The sequence below is a fragment of the Pseudophryne corroboree genome, chromosome 11, assembly GCF_028390025.1.
Source record: "Pseudophryne corroboree isolate aPseCor3 chromosome 11, aPseCor3.hap2, whole genome shotgun sequence".
NCBI classification, from domain to species: domain Eukaryota; kingdom Metazoa; phylum Chordata; class Amphibia; order Anura; family Myobatrachidae; genus Pseudophryne; species Pseudophryne corroboree.
Genome location: NC_086454.1, coordinates 272518215 through 272537909, shown reverse-complemented (window position 1 = coordinate 272537909; position 19695 = coordinate 272518215).

Here is a 19695-nt window from a genome sequence, read left to right as displayed (position 1 = left end):
GACTGCTGTGATATTTCATCTTCCTCGCAAAGGACTGTTGAACAGTCAATTGCTTACTGGAAGTAGTACAAGTGGGCTTACGACTTCCCCTCTGGGATGACCATCGACTCCCAGCGGCAACAACAGCAGCGCCAGCAGCAGTAGGCGTTACACGCAAGGATGCATCGGAGGAATCCCAGGCAGGAGAGGACTCGTCAGACTTGCCAGTGACATGGCCTGCAGGACTATTGGCATTCCTGGGGAAGGAGGAAATTGACACTGAGGGAGTTGGTGGGGTGGTTTGCGTGAGCTTGGTTACAAGAGGAAGGGATTTACTGGTCAGTGGACTGCTTCCGCTGTCACCCAAAGTTTTTGAACTTGTCACTGACTTATTATGAATGCGCTGCAGGTGACGTATAAGGGAGGATGTTCCGAGGTGGTTAACGTCCTTACCCCTACTTATTACAGCTTGACAAAGGGAACACACGGCTTGACACCTGTTGTCCGCATTTCTGGTGAAATACCTCCACACCGAAGAGCTGATTTTTTTGGTATTTTCACCTGGCATGTCAACGGCCATATTCCTCCCATGGACAACAGGTGTCTCCCCGGGTGCCTGACTTAAACAAACCACCTCACCATCAGAATCCTTCTGGTCAATTTCCTCCCCAGCGCCAGCAACACCCATATCCTCCTCATCCTGGTGTACTTCAACACTGACATCTTCAATCTGACTATCAGGAACTGGACTGCGGGTGCTCCTTCCAGCACTTGCAGGGGGCATGCAAATAGTGGAAGGCGCATGCTCTTCACGTCCAGTGTTGGGAAGGTCAGGCATCGCAACCGACACAATTGGACTCTCCTTGTGGATTTGGGATTTCAAAGAACGCACAGTTCTTTGCGGTGCTTTTGCCAGCTTGAGTCTTTTCAGTTTTCTAGCGAGAGGCTGAGTGCTTCCATCCTCATGTGAAGCTGAACCACTAGCCATGAACATAGGCCAGGGCCTCAGCCGTTCCTTGCCACTCCGTGTGGTAAATGGCATATTGGCAAGTTTACGCTTCTCCTCCGACAATTTTATTTTAGGTTTTGGAGTCCTTTTTTTTCTGATATTTGGTGTTTTGGATTTGACATGCTCTGTACTATGACATTGGGCATCGGCCTTGGCAGACGACGTTGCTGGCATTTCATCGTCTCGGCCATGACTAGTGGCAGCAGCTTCAGCACGAGGTGGAAGTGGATCTTGATCTTTCCCTAATTTTGGAACCTCAACTTTTTTGTTCTCCATATTTTATAGGCAGAACTAAAAGGCACCTCAGGTAAACAATGGAGATGGATGGATTGGATACTAGTATACAATTATGGACGGACTGCCACGGTTAGGTGGTATAAAAAAACCACGGTTAGGTGGTATATATTGTAATACAATTATGGATGGACGGACTGCCTGCCGAGTGCCGACACAGAGGTAGCCACAGCCGTGAACTACCGCACTGTACACTGGTTGATAAAGAGATAGTAGTATACTCGTAACAACTAGTATGACTGACTATGACGGTATAAAGAATGAAAAAAAAACCACGGTTAGGTGGTATATATTGTAATACAATTATGGATGGACGGACTGCCTGCCGAGTTCCGACACAGAGGTAGCCACAGCCGTGAACTACCGCACTGTACACTGGTTGATAAAGAGATAGTAGTATACTCGTAACAACTAGTATGACTGACTATGACGGTATAAAGAATGAAAAAAAAACCACGGTTAGGTGGTATATTTTATAATACAATTATGGATGGACGGACTGCCTGCCGACTGCCGACACAGAGGTAGCCACAGCCGTGAACTACCGCACTGTACACTGGTTGATAAAGAGATAGTAGTATACTCGTAACAACTAGTATGACACTATGACGGTATAAAGAATGAAAAAAAAACCACGGTTAGGTGGTATATATTATAATAATACAATTATGGATGGACGGACTGCCTGCCGAGTTCCGACACAGAGGTAGCCACAGCCGTGAACTACCGCACTGTACACTGGTTGATAAAGAGATAGTAGTATACTCGTAACAACTAGTATGACTGACTATGACGGTATAAAGAATGAAAAAAAAACCACGGTTAGGTGGTATATATTGTAATACAATTATGGATGGACGGACTGCCTGCCGAGTTCCGACACAGAGGTAGCCACAGCCGTGAACTACCGCACTGTACACTGGTTGATAAAGAGATAGTAGTATACTCGTAACAACTAGTATGACTGACTATGACGGTATAAAGAATGAAAAAAAAACCACGGTTAGGTGGTATATATTATAATACAATTATGGATGGACGGACTGCCTGCCGACTGCCGACACAGAGGTAGCCACAGCCGTGAACTACCGCACTGTACACTGGTTGATAAAGAGATAGTAGTATACTCGTAACAACTAGTATGACACTATGACGGTATAAAGAATGAAAAAAAAACCACGGTTAGGTGGTATATATTATAATACAATTATGGATGGACGGACTGCCTGCCGAGTGCCGACACAGAGGTAGCCACAGCCGTGAACTACCGCACTGTACACTGGTTGATAAAGAGATAGTAGTATACTCGTAACAACTAGTATGACTGACTATGACGGTATAAAGAATGAAAAAAAAACCACGGTTAGGTGGTATATATTATAATACAATTATGGATGGACGGACTGCCTGCCGACTGCCGACACAGAGGTAGCCACAGCCGTGAACTACCGCACTGTACACTGGTTGATAAAGAGATAGTAGTATACTCGTAACAACTAGTATGACACTATGACGGTATAAAGAATGAAAAAAAAACCACGGTTAGGTGGTATATATTATAATACAATTATGGATGGACGGACTGCCTGCCGACTGCCGACACAGAGGTAGCCACAGCCGTGAACTACCGCACTGTACACTGGTTGATAAAGAGATAGTAGTATACTCGTAACAACTAGTATGACACTATGACGGTATAAAGAATGAAAAAAAAACCACGGTTAGGTGGTATATATTATAATACAATTATGGATGGACGGACTGCCTGCCGACTGCCGACACAGAGGTAGCCACAGCCGTGAACTACCGCACTGTACTGTGTCTGCTGCTAATATAGACTGGTTGATAAAGAGATAGTATACAACAATATACTACTATACTGGTGGTCAGGCACTGGTCACCACTAGTCACACTGGCAGTGGCACTCCTGCAGCAAAAGTGTGCACTGTTTAATTTTAAATTAATATAATATTATGTACTCCTGGCTCCTGCTATAACAACCTGCAGTGCTCCCCAGTCTCCCCCACAATTATTATAAGCTTTTATACATTGATGTGCAGCACACTGGGCTGAGCTGAGTGCACACAGACTGAGTCACACTGTGTGACTGCTGTGTATCGTTTTTTTCAGGCAGAGAACGGATATAGCAGAGAACGGATATATTAAATAAAAGTTAACTTAACAACAACTGCACTGGTCACTGTGGTAAACTCTGTCTGCACAATCTCTCTCTCTCTCTCTCTCTTCTAATCTATTCTAATGGAGAGGACGCCAGCCACGTCCTCTCCCTATCAATCTCAATGCACGTGTGAAAATGGCGGCGACGCGCGGCTCCTTATATAGAATCCGAGTCTCGCGAGAATCCGACAGCGTCATGATGACGTTCGGGCGCGCTCGGGTTAACCGAGCAAGGCGGGAAGATCCGAGTCGCTCGGACCCGTGAAAAAAAAAGTGAAGTTCGTGCGGGTTCGGATTCAAAGAAACCGAACCCGCTCATCTCTAATGTCGACCACTGCCATGTCAACCATTCATACCTATCAAAAGGACCAGCTTGAAGCACATTCCTTAGGAGTGGCCGCACGGAGTGCCTGACTCCTAAGGGTGGCCATCAGCAGGCCCATCACATAAGTAAAAAATGGCGCCGATTCCTCAGCCAATCAGCTCATGGATTTCTCGCTCAGGGTGCTAGTAGGCCTGGAGCCGCCCCTGTCTATTGACCTAATGCATGTCAACCATATGGGTTCAACCTATAGTCTGTTGACCTTATTACTGTCAACCTATCATCTGGGGGCCTTTCGAAGGTAAATGCTGTCAATGTGATTATTTTTTAATATTCCCATTGGACTACTTAGGACCTATTAGGTAGAAATGTGCACCAGACTATTTTTGCTGGTTTTGGTTTTGACTTTGGTTGTAATTCATTATGTAGTTTTGGTTTTGCCAGAACCACCTCACTGGCTTGGGTTTGGATTGGTATATTTTTTTTCCATTTCAAAATCTAATTTAAATAAAAAAGCTAAAATTGCAGAATTTTGGCCTTTTTTTGTTCCAATAACATTAGTTTCCAGGCATTTCCAGACAATTTTGACCACCTCACAGCTCACAATATTGGGGGTCATTCTGACCCGATCGCACGCTGCAGTTTTGCGCAGCATAGCGATCGAGTCAGAACTGCACATGCGCCACAGTGAGCCGGCACATGGCCACCCGTCACTGTGCTACGATCGCCTCTGCCTGATTGACAGGCAGTCGTTGGGCGGGAGGGGGCAAAACGGTGGCGTTTGGCCGCCGTTTCGTGGGCGCGATCCGGCCAATGCGGGCATGGCCTGACCGTGCGGGGAGTGGCCCGCAGCGGCTGCATGACATCACATGTTGCCACTGCGGGCCGGGTAGCGATGAATAGCTCCGGGCCAGCACGCTAAAGGTGCGCTGGTCGGGAGCTACTCTTGAAGTGCAAAGGCATCGCTGCTGTGAGATGCCTTTGCACTTCTGCGGGGGGCGGCACTGACTTGTGGGGCGGACTAGCCCTGTGCTGGGCGTCACCCCACATGTCTGAGTTCATGATCGTAGCTGTGCTAAATTTAGCACAGCTACGATCAACTCGGAATGACCCCCATTGTTTTAAACCAATTTAGGCCAAAGGCTACAGTGAGCCGGCTTGTTACTAAGCAATAGAGCAGCAGCACAAACACACGCCAGTTTATAGCACATCTATGAAACATTGCTACACAGCAGTAGCAAAAATGAAAAGTATTGCAAGATGGAATTGTCCTTAGGCCCTCCCACCTACCTTTATGTTAAATTTTAAACGGCACATGCAGAGTTTAACAAACCAAGAACCTCAGCTACAGGGACTGCCACTTTTTTGCTGAAGTTCTTAGTTTGTATGGACCCCCACAAAACAAGCTACCAATGGGCTTAAGGCAGCTAATAGCTGTACTGTTCCAAGATGCTAGCTCAGCTCACAAAGCAGGGATTCAAAGGTCTTTTATATCCACGTGAAGAAATGGTACAGACATTATATAAACAAAATGTTGCAAACCAGCATTGTGTTTGACTGATTTAGTATGTAGTGCTGCCTTTGGAATGACTATTGAGTTGGACTGCCTGAAGGTAGCATGATTGGAGGGCAGCAGAGCGCTTGAGTGCAGGTATTACAGATTTCTATAAATATATAGTGCATCCGGAATGTATTCACAGCGCTCCACTTTTTCCACATTTTGTTATGTTACAACCTTATTTCAAAATGGAATAAATTATTTTCTTTCCCCCTCAAAATTCTACACACAATACCCCATAATAACAATGTGATTTTTTTTTGAGATTTATGCAAATTTCTTAAAAATAAAAAAATAAAAAATCACATGTACATAAGTATGCACAGCCTTTGCACAATACTTTGTTGAGGCACCTTTGGCAGCAATTACAGCCTCAAGTATTTTTGATTATGATGCCACAAGCTTGGCACACCTATCTTTGGGCAGTTTCACCCATTCCTCTTTGCAGCACCTCTCAAGCTCCATCCATCCTCGTTTGTATAAGCAAATTAACACAGCTAAAATAACTGCACACTTCTGATTTATGAACCACATTTACAAATGATTATTTAAAGCTCTGCGTAGAGATGTTACTATGGGCCGAATTTCCTCAAATTCGTGCCAAGTTGGTGACAGAGTTGATGTATCTTATCACAACTGCTCCGTATCTTGTACAAAAAGCCTTTATATAGTTCTGATATGTGCAGAACAGTAGAACATTCTGACCGCAACAGCTACAAACTTGTAGAATGATTAAATGACCACAACTTGCCAGAAAGTGTATATGCCATTGGGTCTAATTAAAGGTTGATTTCAAAAGTAAAATCTTCCTCTATTGGGCAAAACCATGTGCACTGCAGGGGGGGGGGGCAGATATAACATGTGCAGAGAGAGGTAGATTTGGGCGGGTAATTTTGTTTCTGTGCAGGGTAATACTGGCTACATTATTTTTACTAGAGATGTGCACCGGAAATTTTTCGGGTTTTGTGTTTTGGTTATGGATTCGGTTCTGCGGCCGTGTTTTGGTTTTAGCAAAACCTCCCTTAAAAATGTTTTTGTTGGATTGGGGTGTGTTTTGGATTCGGGTGTTTTTTTTTCAAAAACTCCTCAAAAAAAGCTAAAATCATAGAATTTGGGGGTCATTTTGATCCTATAGTATTATTAACCTCAATAACCATAATTTCCACTCATTTCCAGTCTATTCTCAACACCTCACAATATTATTTTTAGTCCTAAAATTTGCACCGAGGTCGCTGGGTGACTAAGCTAAGCGACCCAAGTGGCCAGCACAAACACCTGGCCCATCTAGGAATGGCACTGCAGTGTCAGACAGGATGGAACTTTAAAAAATTGGCCCCAAACTGCACATGATGCAAAGATAAAAAAAAGAGGTGCAAGATGGAATTGTTCTTGGGCCCTCCTACCCACCCTTATGTTGTATAAACAGGAAATGCACACTTTAACAAACCCATAATTTCAGCGACAGGGTCTGCCACACGACTGTGGCTGAAATGACTTGTTGGTTTGGGCCCCCACCAAAAAAAGAAGCAATCAATCTTTCCTTGCTCAAACTGGCTCTACAGAGGCAAGATGTCGACCTCATCATCATACTGCAATTCCTCACCCCTTTCACTGTGTACATCCCCCTCCTCACAGATTATTAATTCGTCCCCACTGGAATCCACCATCACATGTCCCTGTGTAAATTCTGGAGGCAATTGCTGGTAAATGTCTCCACGGAGGAATTGATTATAATTCATTTTGATGAACATTATCTTCTCCACATTTTGTGGAAGTAACCTCGTACGCCGATCGCTGACAAGGTGACTGGCTGCACTAAACACTCTTTTGGAGTACATACTGGAGGGGGGGGGGGGCAACTCAGGTAAAATAAAGCCAGTTTGTGCAAGGGCCTCCAAATTGCCTCTTTTTCCTGCCAGTATACGTACGGACTGTCTGATATGCCTACTTGGATGCTTTCACTCATATAATCCTCCACCATTCTTTCAATGGTGACAGAATCATATGTAGTGACAGTAGACGACATGTCAGTAATCGTTGGTAGGTCCTTCAGTCCGGACCAGATGTCAGTTTTCGCTCCTGACTGCCCTGCATCACCGCCAGCGGGTGGTTTTGGAAATCTGATCCTTTTCATGGCAGCTCCAGTGGTGGGAGAAAATGAAGGAGGAGCTGTTGGCAGGTCACGTTCCGCTTGACTTGAAAAGTGTGTCACCAGCAGGTCTTTGAACATCTGCAGACTTGTGTCTGCCGGAAAGAGAGATCCTAGGCTTTAAACCTAGGATCGAGCACGGTGGCCAAAATGTAGTGCTCAGATTTCAACAGATTGACCACCCGTGAATCCTGGTTAAGCGAATTAAGGGCTCCATCCACAAGTCCCAAATGCCTAGCGGAATCGCTCCATTTAAGCTCCTCCTTCAATCTCTCCAGCTGCTTCTGCAAAAGCCTGATGAGGGGAATGACATGACTCATGCTGGCAGTGTCTGAACTGACTTCACGTGTGGCAAGTTCAAAGGGTTGCAGAACCTTGCACAACGTTAAAATCATTCTCCACTGCGCTTGAGTCAGGTGCATTCCCCCTGCTTTGCCTATATCGTAGGTAGCTGTATAGGCTTGAATGGCCTTTTGCTGCTCCTCCATCCTCTGAAGCATATAGAGGGTTGAATTCTACCTCGTTACAACCTCTTGCTTCAGATGATGGCTTGGCAGGTTCAGGAGTGTTTGCTGGTGCTCCAGTCTTCGGCATGCGGTGGCTGAATGCCGAAAGTGGCCCGCAATTTTATGCTTCTCCTCAGACGATTTTAATTTAGATTTTTGGGTCATCATTTTACTAAACTTTTGCTTTTTGGATTTGACATGCTCTCTACTATGACATTGGGCATCGGCCTTGGCAGACGACGTTGATGGCATTTCATCGTCTCTGCCATGACTAGTGGCAGCATCTTCAGCACTAGGTGGAAGTGGATCTTGATCTTTCCCTATTTTGCCCTCCACATTTTTGTTCTCCATTTTTTAATGTGTGGAATTATATGCCAGTAATATTATTATATCAAAAGCAATGGCCTACTGTACTGTACTACTATATATACTGGTGGTCACCAAAATGCTGCACTATACTACTATATACTGCTCACAACAATGCAGTACAGATATGGATACTTGAAGTGACACAGAGCTGCAAGATACAGCAATGGCCTACTGTACTGTACTACTATATATACTGGTGATCACCAAAATGCTGCACTGTACTGCTATATACTGCTCACAAAAATGCAGCACAGAAATGGATACTTGAAGTGACACAGAGCTGCAAGATACAGCAATGGCCTACTGTACTGTACTACTATATATACTGGTGGTCACCAAAATGCTGCACTGTACTACTGTACAGATGTGTCCACTATTACCTTTCTGAAAAAAGTATCATGGCCTGCCGTTCATGGCACGAGATAAGCTTTCCTCTTAAGATTTACACGGCAAGCCATGTGTATCTCCTCTGAAATATAGTGCAGTACCACTTTTCAGACAGCAGGTGGCATTTTCAGAAACTGAGCAAGCAGAAAGTCTGATAAAGAGATTCTAGAGGGAGTAGTTCAGACCTGATTCTAGCAGCATTTTATTTGCAAATGGGCAAAACCATGGGGGTCATTCTGAAATGATCACACGCAAGGATGTTTTGCAGCGGTGCGATCGGGTCGAAACTGCACATGCGTATGCACCTCAATGCGCATGTGCGTCGTACGGGTACAAAGCGGATCATTGCTGAGCAATGGATTTAACGAAGAATCGATTCGCACAGCAGATCGCAAGGAGATTGACAGGAAGAGGGCATTTGTGGGTGGCAACTGAACGCTTTCTGGGAGTGTTTGGAAAAACGCAGGCGTGTCCAAGCGTTTGCAGGGCAGGTGTCTGACGTCAATTCCGGACACGAACAGGCTAAAGTGTTTGCCCCGAATTTACATCAGACACCCACCCTGCAAACGCATTGACACACCTGCGTTTTTCCAAACACTCCCAGAAAATGGTCAGTTGACATCCACAAATGTTTTCTTCCAGTCAATCTCCTTGCGATTGTCTGTGTGAATGGATTCTTCATTAAATCCATTGCTCAGCAACGATCCACTTTGTACCTGTGCGACGCGCCTGCGTATTGCGGTGCACACACATGCGCAGTTATGTCCTGATCGCAGCTCAGCAAAACAACCTAGCGTGCAATCAGGCCTGCATGACCCCCATGGTTTTGCCCATCTGCTAACAAAATTGCAGCTATGGGGTGTCATTCCGAGTTGATCGTAGCCCTGCAAAATTTTGCAGGGCTACGATCAGGAACAGAGACATGCGGGGGATGCCCAGCACAGGGCCAGTCCGCCCCGCAGGTCAGTTACGCCCCCCCCCCCCCCTGCAGAAGTGCAAAAGTATTGCACAGCGGCGATGCTTTTGTACTTCAGGAGTAGCTCCCGGCCAGCGCAGCTTTAGCGTGCTGGCCGGGAGCTACTCATTACTTCACGGCCCGCAGCGGCTGGTCAGCAGCAGCGATCGGGTCAGAATGACCCCCATGAGCCGTGTGTGCAGAGCAATTTATCCATCATGCACACGGGAATATCAGCTGCAGCAGCTAATTGTGAAGTATTAATATTTTTCCAATACATCTCTCATACTAACTTCCAACATGTACCTGGCTCAATGTTGCCTATATGTTTAAAAAAATCTTTTTCCTTGTGATTGATAATGTGCTGATGAAGAGTTCATACAAACTCCACACAGAGATTCAATATAGAAATTATGATACTAACTAAAAGGCACTATTGATACTTGTCATTTTTTGCAATTGTTTGGTGGTTAAGGTGTGAGTAGAAATAATTTTTGGTATTTCAATACCACATATATTTCACTGGGATCCGGTCTGAAGATCGACAGTGTCTGCCATACAAGTGGGTGCTGCATCTGTCTGCCACAAATCTGTCCAGTGCTGGGGCTGGCTGTGCTCCATAATAAGTCATTCAGTGCTCTGTCTGCCATACAAGCGGGTGAAGAAACATGAGACCCGGGGCCTGAGCAGCCATAAGGCTGCAGCCTGGATGGCTGAGTCCTGGGGGGGGGGGCAGCACCGGTCCAATAGACGCTTATGCTCTACCTACTACTGGAAGCTGCAGATTCAATGCAGACAGCATGGAAGACGGCCCTTTAAAAATGGCAGCTGCCTTCTAGGAGACAGATGCTAGAGGTATTACTAGACCATTACCCAGCGCTACCCAGAATGAGCATGTAACCCCCTGGCACTGAGCATGTAACCCCCTGGCACTAAACATGTAACCCCTGGCAACGAGCATATAACCCCTGGCAACGAGCATGTGACCGGGTCCAACTTCCGGTCAGTAGAATCATGGATGCTGGTGGCTTCTCCTCCCACCTCTAGCCACCAACAGCACCGTGGGCAGCAACATGGACATCTGTATGTGCAGGGCAATTTATCCATCAGGCACACAGGAATATTAGCAGCGGCAGCTAATTGTGTAGTATTAATATATCTCCAATACATCTCTCATATTACAGTAACTTCCATATAGGTACCTGGCTCTCTCATCCCAGCAGCCGGGCCAACTTCACACAGAGATTTGATATGGAAATTATGATACTAATTAAAAGGCACTATTGATACTTGTCATTTTTTGCAATTGTTTGGTGGTTAAGGTGTGAGTATAGAGAAGCCAATTCTCTCAAAGTATTGTAACGAGGTAATACACCTCTGAGAGATTTTTGGGTATTTCAATACCGCATACTGTATATTTCACTATAATAATACATTGGATTACTGTATCAAAAAGTTTATGATTACAATTTTTACATGTCGCCATGTGAGATGATCTTTTTTAATTGTGAATATTAAAAGTTATATTTTATTAATAATTTTTGACAAGTGTGCCCCAGGACAGACTTATAGTCTCCTTTTGTCTTTACCTCCTATGTAAAGATTTTCCATTTATACAGTTTATTGTACTATTTTTTCTGGGAGCACCACCAACCAGGTGCCAGGAGTATTTGACCCTTTACAGAGCATGTGCTACTTTGTGAGTAAGAGACTGAACAAAAGTCTCAATACAACATCAATTAGCATTAACATAAGGTAGGGGGAGGGCAAATGGAAACCTAGTTAGTTGTCTGTCTTGGGACGGTGCACTGGGCCTGATGTACTAAGCTTAAAGTTTATTGAACTATTTTTTCTGGGTGCACCACCAACCAAGTGCCAGGAGTATTTGACCCTTTATTGCCTTTCTGTTGGTTTTTTGAATTTCTAACTAATCATAGTGTGAACCAAACACAGGTCCTGTGCGGTTTTAAAAACCTCTCTTTTTCCCTGTCTAATTAATGTGCATGTGACCTGAGCATTGTGTCTCAATAAAGAACACTACAAATACACCATTGTACACTCATTATAATGTGTGGAGTTTGTATATTCTCCCCGTACTTGAGTGGGCTTCCTCCGGGTACTCCGGTTTCCTCCCACAATCCCAAAATATAGTGATAGGTTAATTGGTTCCTAACAAAATTAACCCTTGTGCAAATGTGTGTGTGTACGTGTGGTAGGGAATATATAGTGTAAGCTCCACTGGGGCAGGGACTGATGTGAATGGCTGAATATTCTCTGTAAAGCGCTGCGGAATATGTGTGCGCTATATAAATTACTGGTAATAATGTAAGACACAGACACCTAGACATCAGGTGAGCGCAGTTATCACCACCCCTGAAACTACATAATACTACCATGTGCCTGGACAGCTCATTATATACCGGCTGTACTCAAATCAGGAAACAACTACTCACAGCAGCAAATGGTCGACATGGAAATGGTTAAAACACACATATGGTCAACACAAGGTTTTGGGAATGTTTTCATATTTTTTTTACTTTTTCCATCCTTTTCTCTCCATGTCACAAATCATCACCTTTAGTATCCTTGTAGTGAGCAAAGCATTTAATGCACGTCTGAGCACCAAGCATTGGGGGTCATTCTGAGTTGATCGCTCGCTGGCTTATTTTAGCAGCCGTGCAAATGCTATGCCGCCGCCCACTGGGGAGTGTATTTTAGCTTAGCAGAAGTGCGAACGCATGTGCAGCAGAGCTCTGCAAAAACAGTTTGTGCAGTTTCTGAGTAGCTCTAAACCTACTCAGTGCTTGCGATCACTTCTGCCTATTCGTGTCCAGATTTGACATCACACATCCACCCAGCGAATGCCCGGCCACGCCTGCATTTTTTCAGACACGCCTGCGTTTTTCCAAACATTCCCTGAAAACGGTCAGTTGACACTCAGAAACGCCCCCTTCCTGTCAATCTTCTAGCGGGCGCCAGTGTGAAGGAAAACTTTGCTAGAATCTGTGCAAAACCACAAAGGGCTATGTACCCGTACGTCGCGCATGCGCATTGCGGGACATATGCATGCACAGAAATGCAGATTTTAAGCCTGATCGCTGTGCTGCGAACAACGGCAGCTAGCGATCAACTTGGAATGACCCCCTTTATGCAGCTCTGTGTGTTCACCCCTACCCCCAACAGAATGACAACAATCAGGCACAGTGCACACAGCTCAAGCAATTCCCATCCCCCACCCTCCCCGATCACAGCAGTGGCAGCTCTGTGTGATAGCAATTACTTTACACAGTCACAGTGCACACAAAATAACTAATATTTTTTAAATGGACGAATGGGAAAGAATTATGCTGCGCTATGTAAGAAACTGTAAATAGATAGTTATGATGCTATGTTTCTTAAACTGGAACCAGACTTCAACAGTGATTATGTGGCTGATAGGTACTGTATATCCCAAGTATATAGATGTTCAGTTGTCACAATGGTGCAGCGATTAAGATCCTGCATGCAGGATAAATCTAGTCAGATCGCCTCTCAGGGCCAGTATTCACTGGCCCTGACAGATCGCTCAGCACACATCGTTGACACATTGTTGTGCAGCGCTGTGTGCTGAGCAATCTTGCTGAGTGATCTAGCATCGCTCAGATCGCTCAGCACAGTCACCCCATGTGTACTGTGTAGGCCCTTTTATACAGTAGATGCTGTGATGCCCACTCCCTACTCTCCTCTAAGGAATAGCACAGGCTCCCCTCACAGACAAGAGTGCATTTCCTGAGCATTTTACATTATTTGACCAGTTATGAAGGAAGCTGAAACAATTATATTTTTAAATACATACCATATTTGTTTATTGCAAGGAACAAGAAATGTATAAAAAAAACTTTTGATATTGTAGCTGCATAGACTAAAGTTAGAAGCAGAAAACACTTAAATTGGAATTTAATTATTCATTTCAAATCCAGGGCCATCCCCCAGACAGGATATATGCTATCTATACTCTCCAAGGAATCTACTACAAAGGCCTCACACACTGAGATTTTCACACCTACTGTACACAATTAGGAATTGGACTCTAATGCTATGGCATGATTGCTACTTTCCTGTGTTCAATTGGCCACTCACTGTAGTCTGTAAACAGATCTTTATTAATATGGGGTAATATGCTCTTTATTGTACAGCTCCTTTATGGAGAATGTTTTTTAGCTTGTGTTTTGCTGTGTGGCTGCTAACATTACAATAAACTATAGTCAGATGGAGAAAGAAAGTGAGACAGTCATGTGAGAGAGATAAAGTCTAGGAGAAAGAAAATTAGAGGGTGGTAGACAATGAGAGACAGAGTTAGGGGAGTGCAATAGAGTCAGGAGGAGAGAGCGACAAAGTCATGGGACAGAGACACAGAGAGATAGTTTAGGGGAAAGAGATAGAGTCAAGAAGAGAGCAATAGAGTTAGAGGGAGAAAGACAAAGTTTGATAGAGAGACAAAGTGAGAGAGTCATGTGAGATAGATAGTCAGAGGGAGAGAGATAAAGTCTAGGATAAAGACAATTAGAGGGTGGTAGACACTGAGAGACAGTCAGGGGGAGAGTGATAGAGTCGGGAGGAGTGAGCGACAAATTCAGGGGTCAGAGACACAGAGAGATAGTTAAAGGGAGAGAGATAGAGTCAAGGAGAGAGATAGTGATAGAGTTAGAGGGAGAGAGACAAAGTTTGATGGAGAGACAAAGTGAGACAGAGTCATGTGAGAGAGATTGTCAGAGGGAGAGAGATAAAGTCTAGGAGAAAGAAAATCAAAGGGTGGGAGACACTGAGAGACAGAGTTAGGGGAAGAGCGAAAGAGTTAGGAGGAGGGAGTGACAAATTCAGGGGACAGAGACATAGAGAGATCGTTAAGGGGAGAGAGATAGAGTCAAGGAGAGAGAGTGATAGAGTAATAGGGAGAGAGACAAAGTTTGATGGAGATAAAGAGTCATATGAGAAATAGTCAGGGAGAGAGATAAAGTCTAGAAGAAAGTAAATCAGAGGGTGGGAGACACTGAGAGACAGAGTCTGGGGGAGAGCAATAGAGTCAGGAGGAGATAGTGACAAATTCAGGGGACAGAGACACAGATAGTTAAGGGGAGAGAGATAGAGTAAAGGAGAGAGAGTGATAGAGTTAGAGGGAGAGATATAGTCAGATGGAGAGAGACACTGAGACAGAGTCATGTGAGAGAGACAGAGTCAGAGGGAAGGCGATAAAGTCTAGGAGAAAGAAAATCAGAGGGTGGGAGACACAGAGACAGAGTTAGGGGGAGAGCGATAGAGTCAGGAGTAGAGAGTGACAAAGTCAGGGGACAGACACAGAGAGATAATTAAGGGGAGAGATAGAGTTAGAGGGAGAGAGAAAGTCAGATGGAGAGAGAAAGTGAGACAGAGTCATGTGAGAGAGATAGAGTCAGGGGAGAGAGATAAAGTATACTTGAAAGACAAAATCAGAGGTTGGGAGGTACAGAGACAGAGTCAGGGGGAGAGCGATAGAGTCAGGAGGAGAGAGCGACAAAGTCATGGGACAGAGAGACAGTAAAGAGGAGAGAGAGAGAGTCAAGGAGAGAGAGAGTTAGATGGAGAGAGACAAAGTGAGACAGAGTCATGTGAGAGAGATAAAGTCAGAGGGAGAGAGATAAAGTCTAGGAAAAAGAAAATTAGAGGGTGGTAGACACTGAGAGACAGAGTCAGGGTCAGAGCGATAGAGTCAGGAGGAGAGATCAAAAAATTCAGGGGACAGAGATAGTTAAAGGGAGAGAGATAGAGTCAAGGAGAGAGAGCGACAGAGTTAGAGGGAGAGAGACAAAGTTTGATGGAGAGACAAAGTGAGATAGTCATGTGAGAGAGATAGTCAGAGGGAGAGAGATAAAGTCTAGGAGAAAGAAAATCAAAGGGTGAGAGACAGAGTCAGGGGGAGAGCGATAAAGTTAGGAGAAGAGAGTGTCAAATTCAGGGGACAGAGACATAGAGAGATAGTTAAGGGGGGAGAGAGAGAGTCAAGGAGAGATAGTGATAGAGTTATAGGGAGAGAGACAAACTTTGATGGAGATAGTCGGGGAGAGAGATAAAGTCTAGGAGAAAGAAAATGAGAGGGTGGGAGACACTGAGAGACAGAGTCAGGGGGAGAGCGATAGAGTCAGAAGGAGATAGCAACAAATTCAGGGGACAGAGACACAGAGATAGTGAAGGGGAGAGATAGATTAAAGGAGAGAGAGCGATAGAGTTAGAGGGAGAGAGACAGTCAGATGGCGAGAGACACTGAGACAGTCATGTGAGAGAGAGTCATGGGGAAGGAGATAAAGTCTAGGAGAAAGAAAATCAGAGGATGGGAGACACTGAGACAGCAGATCGTAAGGAGATTGACAGGAAGAGGGCATTTGTGTTTGGCAACTGAACATTTTCTGGGAGTGTTTGGAAAAACGCAGGCATGTCCAAGCGTTTGCAGGGCAGGTGTCTGACGTCAATTCCGGACACGAACAGCCTAAAGTGATTGCCCCGAATTTACGTCAGACACCCACCCTGCAAATGCATGGACACACCTGCGTTTTACCAAACACTCCCAGAAAACGTTCAGTTGACATCCACAAATGTTTTCTTCCAGTCAATCTCCTTGCAATTGTCTGTGCGAATGGATTCTTCATTAAATCCATTGCTCAGCAACGATCCACTTTGTACCCGTGCGACGCGCCTGCGTATTGCGGTGCACACGCACGCGCAGTTATGACCTGATCGCAGCGCAGCGAAAAAACCTAGCGTGCGATCAGGTCTGCATGACCCCCATGGTTTTGCCCATCTGCTAACAAAATTGCGGCTATGGTGGGGGTCATTCTAAGTTGATCGTAGCCCTGCAAAATTTTGCAGGGCTACGATCAGGAACAGAGACATGCATGGGGATGCCAAGCACAGGGCTAGTCCGCCCCGCAGGTCAGTTCCGCCCCCCTTTCCCCCGCAGAAGTACAAAAGCATTGCACAGCGGCAATGCTTTTGTACTTCAGGAGTAGCTCCCGGCCAGCGCAGCTTTAGCGTGCTGGCCGGGAGCTAATCATCGCTACACGCTCCGCAGCGGCTGGTCAGGAGCAGCGATCGGGTCAGAATGACCCCCATGAACCATATGTGCAGGCCAATTTAGCAGCTAATTGTGAAGTATTAATATTTTTCCAATACATCTCTCATACTAACTTCCAACATGTACCTGGCTCAATGTTGCCTATATGTTTGAAAAAATCTTTTCCCTTATGATTGATAATGTGCTGATGAAGAGTTCATACAAACTCCACACAGAGATTCGATATGGAAATTATGATACTAACTAAAAGGCACTATTGATACTTGTCATTTTTTGCAATTGTTTGGTGGTTAAGGTGTGAGTAGAGAGAATTTTTGGTATTTCAATACCGCATATATTTCACTGGGATCCGGTCTGAAGATCGACAGTGTCTGCCATACAAGTGGGTGCTGCATCTGTCTGCCACAAATCGGTCCAGTGCTGAGGCTGTGTTGCCATAATAAGTAACCGGGTGCTCTGTCTGCCATACAATTGGGTGCTGTGCCTGTCTGCCACAAATCAGTCCAGTGCTTGGGCTGTGCTCCATAATAAGTCACTGGGTGCTCTGCCTGCCATACAAGTAGGTGAAGAAACATGAGACCCAGGGCCTGATCAGCCATAAGGCTGCAACCTGGATGGCTGAGTCCTGGGGCTGGGTGGGGGATGGGGGGGGCCCCGCAGCAGCGGCACAATAGATGCTTAGGATCTACCTACTACTGGAAGCTGCAGACAGCATGGAAGACGGCCCTTCTAGGAGACAGATGCCAGGGGTATTACTAGACCAGAGGTTCTCAAACTCGGTCCTCAGGACCCCACACAGTGCATGTTTTGCAGGTAACCCAGCAGGTGCACAGGTGTATTAATTACTCACCGACACATTTTACAAAGTCCACAGGTGGATCTAATTATTTCACTTGTGATTCTGTGAGGAGACCTGCAAAACATGCACCGTGTGGGGTACTGAGGACCGAGTTTGAGAACCTGTGTACTAGACCATTACCCAGCGCTACCCAGAATGAGCATGTAACCTCCTGGTACTAAGCATGTAACCCCTATGGCAACAAGCATATGTAACCCCTGGCAACGAGCATGTAACCCCTGGCAACGAGCAAGTGACCGGGTCCGACTTCCGGTCAGCAGAATCACAGGTGCCGGTGGCTTCTCCTCCCACCTCTAGCCACCAACAGCACCGTGGGCAGCAACATGGACATCCATATATGCAGGGCAATTTATCCATCAGGCACACGGGAGTATCAGCAGCGGCAGCTAATTGTGAAGTATTAAGTAGTGTCTTCGGTGCAGAGGTGCAGGTGGTGTAATCAGTGCAGGAGTGCTGGCAGTATCCCCAGCGCAGGGGTGCCAGCAGTGTCAGCAGTCAGGGGTGCCGGCAGTGTGGGAGTGCCGGAAGTGTCCTCGGTGCAGAAGTGCTGGCAGTGTCGGCAGTGTAGGAGGTGTCCTCAGTGCAGGAGTGCTGGCAGTATCCCCAGTGCAGTTGTGCCGGCAGTGTCCTCAGTGCAGGAGTGTCGGCAGTGTGGGAGTGCCAGAAGTGTCATCGGTGCAGGGGTGTCGGCAGTGCCGGCAGTATGCTCAGTGCAGGGGTGCCGGTGACTTACTTACCTGCTGCAATGTTTTCAACCTGTTCGGTCCTAGCTCTGACGTCAAACACTCGCCCTGGACACACTTGCGTTTCTCTCACCATGCCTGCGTTTTTCTTACCACTCCCCGAAAACGGCTGCAAACGGTGAGTTGCCCAGTTGCCCTGTCAATCTTTGTGCGATTGGTGCTGCGATCGCTTTTTTCGGTCCCAGCGTCGTTGCCCGGCGATGGCCATGCGTGCACATAGCAGCCGCCGCACATGCGCAGCACGGACCCGATTGCAGCTGTGCGAACGACGACATGCTGCGATCGAGTCGTAATGACCCCCTAAGTCCAGACCTACTTAGAAACTGCACAACATTTTTTACCATAGCAGGCCTGCACAAGCGATTGCAGCTTTGCTATGGGAAAAAAACAACCCTCATAGGGGGAGATTAGATGATTGCACGGGCTGCAAAAAGCAGCTTCGTGCGATCAACTCGTAATGAGGCCCTTTATTTGGAAATATTTTATCATTGCAAAATCTTATATGTTCTTTTACTCTCTAGCACTAAGGTTTTTCTTAACTTATTATTTAATTTCACTTTAGACTTCATTCACCTCTGTGCTATGAGCAACATATAGTAACATCCCCCAGCCAGGATAAAATCTGTACCCCCCAAGGAGTCTACTTCAAAGGCCTCTCACACTGTGATTTTCACACCTACACAATTAGCAATTACACTCTAAAGCTGGCCATACATCACAACGACCTGATTACAGTGTCTATTTAACAGCAATGTTGGTGGAAAGCTACGTTACGTGATGCACTGGACACCCAGTGGTGAAACTATGAATTGTCATGAATTGTCACAGCACAACATGATGGCCCAACAACAAAAGGAATTCATGTCATGCCAAATTTACTGCCATGGCACTCTTTTCAGAAAGGTAATAGTGGACACATCTGTATATATATATATACTGCTCACAACAATGCAGCACAGATATGGATACTTGAAGTGACACAGAGCTGCAAGATACAGCAATGGCCTGCTGTACTGTACTACTATATATACTGGTGGTCACAAAAATGCTGCACTGTACTACTGTATACCGCTCACAACAATGCAGTAAAGATATGGATACTTGAAGTGACACAGAGCTGTGAGATACAGCAATGGTCTACTGTACTACTATAATATACTGGTGGTCACCAAATTTCTGCACTGTACTACTATATACTGCTCACAACAATGCAGCACAGATATGGATACTTGAAGTGACACAGAGCTGCAAGATACAGCAATTGCCTACTGTACTGTACTACTATATATACTGGTGGTCACCA